The sequence below is a fragment of the Otolemur garnettii genome, unplaced genomic scaffold (assembly GCF_000181295.1).
Source record: "Otolemur garnettii isolate 467f Iridium unplaced genomic scaffold, OtoGar3 scaffold00089, whole genome shotgun sequence".
In the NCBI taxonomy this organism is placed as follows: Eukaryota; Metazoa; Chordata; class Mammalia; order Primates; family Galagidae; genus Otolemur; species Otolemur garnettii.
In genome coordinates this window covers 229,447-234,857 of record NW_003852484.1, presented here as the reverse complement: position 1 = coordinate 234,857, position 5,411 = coordinate 229,447, and the positions used below count along the sequence as shown (strand labels likewise).

Below are 5,411 nucleotides of genomic sequence, written 5' to 3'. Positions count from 1 at the left end.
TTTTTTTTTTGGAGACAGAGTTGCACTTTGTCATGGTTGGTAAAGTGCCATGGCCTTAGCTCACAGCAATCTCAAACTCATGGGCTCAATCGATCCTCTTGCCTCAGCCTTCCAAGTAGCCGGGACTGCAGGTACCCACCACAACACCTGGCTAGTTTTTTTGTTTGCTTTAGGTATTTTTTTAGAGATGGAGTCTTGCTCCACCTGCCTGGGCCTCCCAGAGTACTAGGATTACAGCACCGTCCGAATCTCATGCTTTTTAATGTCATTAACTTAATTTTTACTTTTAACACCTTAAATTTCCTGATTTATAAGTCATTAAATGTGAAAGTTCACCATCCTAATGTTAGCTTACCAAACATTCTGTCAAATACGTCCATCATCCCACCCAACTCACAGGATTCCATAAAAGGGAAGGTGCCTAAAATGCCACCAAACCAGAAACTTTTCCCACAAGCTAGATCTCTGACAACCTACCTGAATGGTTCCAAATCTGTTACCATCCACCTGATCAGACTCCCCATTCAATATCTAAAGATGCCCCCTAATCCACCACTGTTTCATACTACCATACTTAATTTCTTTTAAAGCAGCATCATCTGAAATCATCTTGTTCACTTGATTCTTGGTTGTCCATTAAGAATATAAGAACCGTATAAAAATATAATACAAATGGTGGCCCCTGGAGTTACACAAGGGCCACTATGGAAATGCTTTTATCTTCTTTGTTGTGGGCCTCTCTTTCAAGGAATGTTTCTCTTTCTTGGCCCATTTATGGTGATTCCACTGTAGGTTTCTTATTCTTCCTGTCTGAGTTCAAATATTAGCTCTTCCAGGGAGAGTGACTGTGTGGCCTGGTTTGCCTGGCTCAGTTCTGGTTATGACTCTTGTCCTAGTCTTATTAATAATAATGCCCCTTTCTCCTCTCAAAATAGCTCCTATTTAGACAATGAACTTTATGGCCACCCAACTCAAAGTAACCTCTGAAAAACAATCTCTGCTATCATACTCCTTAACAATGATTCTGCTTTACTTCTTTTATACCATTTATCAGTATTTTAAAATATTATTTTTTATTTAGATACTAATTAATTTCTCTAACCACTAAAATATAAGCTCCATAAAACACAGAATTTAGGAATATTTCCAACTCATTCACTATTGTGTCCTTAACACTCAGGAAGAATACCTCTTACTCTGTAGAGACCCGGCATTTGGAATCTACACGTTGCTTCTCTCAAAGTTCCTATGCAATTAAAGTGATGAGGAGATACTAGAGGCATAGACCTTGGCTCTGGCAGTCCCTGCTCCACAGAACAGACAGGGTCCCAGATTCTTCTGAACCAGCCTTAATTCATTTGGGTATTTGAAATGATGTTTACTTTCATGACTGAGTTAAATAAGTTAAAATATTACCTTATAATAAAGCAACCAGCTTATAAATTTATTACTCTAGGACAAACCCTTTGCTCTCCTTTCACTGAAGTAACTTGAGTATTTATATAAATAAATATTCCAAAAAAAGGAAAAATGCCAATAACAAGCAATAATTAATAAACTGGTTGTTCTTGCTTTGTTAAATAGAAGACTGATAAAAAGAAACTAAATTTAGAATTATCTTGCTTGGCAGAATAATCACTCTAAAAAGATTTAGGAAAATCTTAATCTAGTAGGCCAAAATTATAGATTAAGTTAAATGTGCCAGAGCAAAAGAAAATTAAAGCAAGCTGACAACAGTTCGATTTGAGGATGATAATCTATGATCCAAGGTCAATATTCTTTAAAAATATGAAATATGAATATTTCAGCTGGGCACAGAAGTATTCATCTATAGTCATAGTTACTTGGGAGGCTGAGAAGGGAGGATCTCTTGAGCCTAACAGTTTGAGTCCAGCCTGAGCAACATAGTGAGAACCTATCTCCAAAAACAAAAATTTGATTTGATGCAGAATGATCTCATTTTCATAGAAATATAACTTTTAACACTTCCTTTACCAATCATCTTTGCCTATCTTAATTACATAATTAAAAGATAAAAACAGAGGTAATATGAGATGTTCATTAGGAAGGGCTCTGAGTTAAGACAGGTCTGGACTTGGATTCAACCTCCATCAATTATAAGTATGTGACCTTGGATAAGCCACTTTCTAATGTTCCTCAATCTAAAAAAATGAGAATATTGAAAAAAATAATAAAAATATGAGCATATTAACTAACCTCAAAAGTACGGAGGTCACAGTCACTAAAATAAAACACAGTATAATTACACAGTGCTTAGCACATATTTTGTATGATGATAATGTTCAGATAAGAAATTTACCACTTTAGATTCTGCGGTGGTTTTTTTTTTTTTTCCTGCGGGGCTGGGTTTGAACCTGCTACCTCCAGTATATAGCACCACGCCCCCCTTTTTTTAACCTTTTTTTTGAGACAGAGCCTCAAGCTGTCCCCCTGGGTAGAGTGCCATGGCTTCACTGCTCACAGCAACCTCCAACTCCTGGGCTCAAGCGAGTCTCCTGCCTCAGCCTCCCAAGTAGCTGGGACCACAGGCGCCCGTCACAACGTCCGCCTATTTTTTGGTTGCAGCCATTATTGTTGTTTGGCAGGCCCGGGCCCACCATGTTAGGTGTATGTGGCTGGCGTCTTAGCCGCTTAAGCCACAGGTGCTGAGCCATTTTTTAAACCATTTTTGACACTCTAAAGTTATGTTTCTAAAAGTAGTTTTCTCTATCACTTTAGAGCAATATTTGTCAAGTTTCAGACTAATGGGAATCAGTACATCTGGAATGAATTCAATATTCTGAAACAAACAATGGCAAGGACTGAGAAGCATACAGTTCACTGATTACACACTGAATTAAGAGAATATAACTAGCACAATTCCTCTCTTTCTGAGGCCTATAGGTAACTACTATAAACAACCAATAATGAACCCATCTGTAATACAGTGAAGCTCTAGGGCCTACACAGGTATGTGTGGATTTGGCCTTCAGCCAAATGCATCTCTACTGCAGTGTCTCTCATACCATTGCTACCTTGTTTTTTTGCTATTAGGCTCAGGTGTCAATTGTCACTAATGCCACCATGTGCCCATCTCCAGCAGTACTCACTTTTGGATCTTTATAATTTTCTGCTAAAATATGTTGTAAATTAGAAAAAAGAGTCAAGTTTGTTGGATTAACTATAATAAAACTCAGTGGGTCCTATCTGAGAAGACCAAAGTATTTCTGTAAGTATAGCAGTGAACCATATTACATTCATTTGAACATCTCTGAAGTCAGTTCTGTTTAAATCTCAGCTTTCAACTGTGCTTAGGTTAGTTGTAACTGCCAAATACATGACCTCAAGTAAGTGAAATGTAATCATATATATACATACATACATACACACATACATACTTGTGTATTGTGTGGACAACCTCGTGTTTGTATGTATATGTAGGTGTACATATGTATGTAAATTTCTCCAAAAAGGTTCCAGTTCCTTGATGGAAGAAAAGACTTAAAACAAGAAATAGCCACAACAAAATAAGAAATACAGAGAGACACATGGGTTTCTGAATTCTCTCCATTCAAGTTTATTCCTGGTCTACTTCATTAAAGGCTTATGTGTTGAACTATTAATAATGTATATTAAGTATTGCCTTTCTAATTTACTTTTATGAAAGTGAAAACCAAAGTTTTCACCATAAGGTTATCTAATACAAAATCTTATAACTAAATACTTCAACCCTTCCTACATGTAAGATTGAAGGCACTCTGTAAGCAGCACACTCTATAAATAATGCAGAAACTTAACATTGCTCAAGGTCACCAAAGTTTTGGCCAAAAACTGTGTTCAAGTACAAATAACTGATAACTAGTGACTAAACTAATGACTAAACCAATAACTAAAAAGTTTTCATTTTCCATTATAGAAATAGAATTTGCAAGAACAATTATGTATATTTTAGACAGAATCTCACTTTGTTGCCCTTGGTAGAGCTGTGGCATCAAAGCTCACAGCAACTTTAAACTCCTGGGGTGAAGTGATTCTCTTGCTTCAGCCTCCAAGAGTAGTTGGGACAAGAGGCACCTGCCACAACACCAGGCCATTTTTAGAGATGGGGTCTTGCTCTTGCTCAGGCTGGTCTTGAACCCATGAGCTCAGGCAATCTACCTACCTCTGCCTCCCAGAGTGCTAGGATTACAGGTATGAGCCACTGAGCCTGGCCTATATTTTAGTTTTATCTTTTCCTTATTTGCTAATATACCTTCAACTATTTCTCAGAATATCCTATCAAAATATAAATCCTAAAAAATTTAAATCATTTTTTAAAGTTTTAAAATTATTTCAAATCTATCCCTAAACTAAAATTCCACTATTCCCTCTATATGCCATACAGTAATGAATTACAGCCAAAAAAATCAAACATTTTTACATTTATTTTCTCCCCAAATATTTATAAATTAGAATCAGTTTATGAAAGAATTAGTTATTTTATTATATTTTCTTTGCAGAAAAAATTTCCCAGTTCACTTTGTTCTGAATTTCAAATACCTATACACCAATGTGTAAAGCTCTAGGAGGTGTTTTTAAATTACTGTAAAGACATTTTGTTCTTATTTAAATGTATTATATTAAGCTTTTAGCATTTCATTATCATGTGAATCATTTATCAATTTATATTGTATTTGTCTACTTACCAATTCAGTTTATACCAGAGATGAAAACTTTAAGATGTTTGCAATAATCTGTGTTGTATTTCTTTTAGGGAAGATAGGGAAAGCAGAGTGGAGTTAGGGTGGTCATCTTATTACCACCACACTCTTCAATTTTCAGATAACAATCTCATTCTGAAACACCAATTCTAAAAACTAAATTTAAAAAGTTGTACAAAAACTAAATAAGCCTGTTTCATTAAGAGATGAAGCAAACTATTTCAAAACGACTCATGTGCCCATTTCAAACTGGCCACTATGTCTCAAGAGACAGAAAAGCCACAACCAAGGGTTTTTTAGCAAATCTAAGCTTGAATCTTCAGAAGTGTCTTTCATATCTGATAAAGAGTGAGCAATTGCAGGCAGACAGGGTATTGGCAATAGGTCAGAAAGAAAAAAAAAAGATGTAAAGTATAATATGAGTAAGTTGTAGAAAAAAATCTACCGCTTGTATCTAAATTATTGCTTCAAAATATTTTTCCCCCATAGAATTAAATCAATACATTTGCTTCTTATAGTCTCAGTAGTAACTAAAAGTGAATTACAGTGTCACTATTAACTAAGCTAAAATTTGAATTACACATACCAAAAGTTAATTGCACTGTTTCTTTGAAAAATCTTACTAATCACATTAAATGCAAAGTCAATGGGCTAGACACCTGTAGCTCAAGCAGCTAAGGCACCAGCCACATACACTAGAGCTAGTGGGTT

At 35.6% G+C, this 5,411-nt stretch overlaps 1 protein-coding gene across 1 annotated transcript in view; it reads right to left on the bottom strand.

Annotated features, from left to right (window-relative positions):
• Positions 1-5,411, bottom strand: part of SNX4 (sorting nexin 4) — a 78,941-nt gene that overhangs the window by 55,425 nt on the left and 18,105 nt on the right. The gene's annotated exons all lie outside the window — the stretch shown is intronic.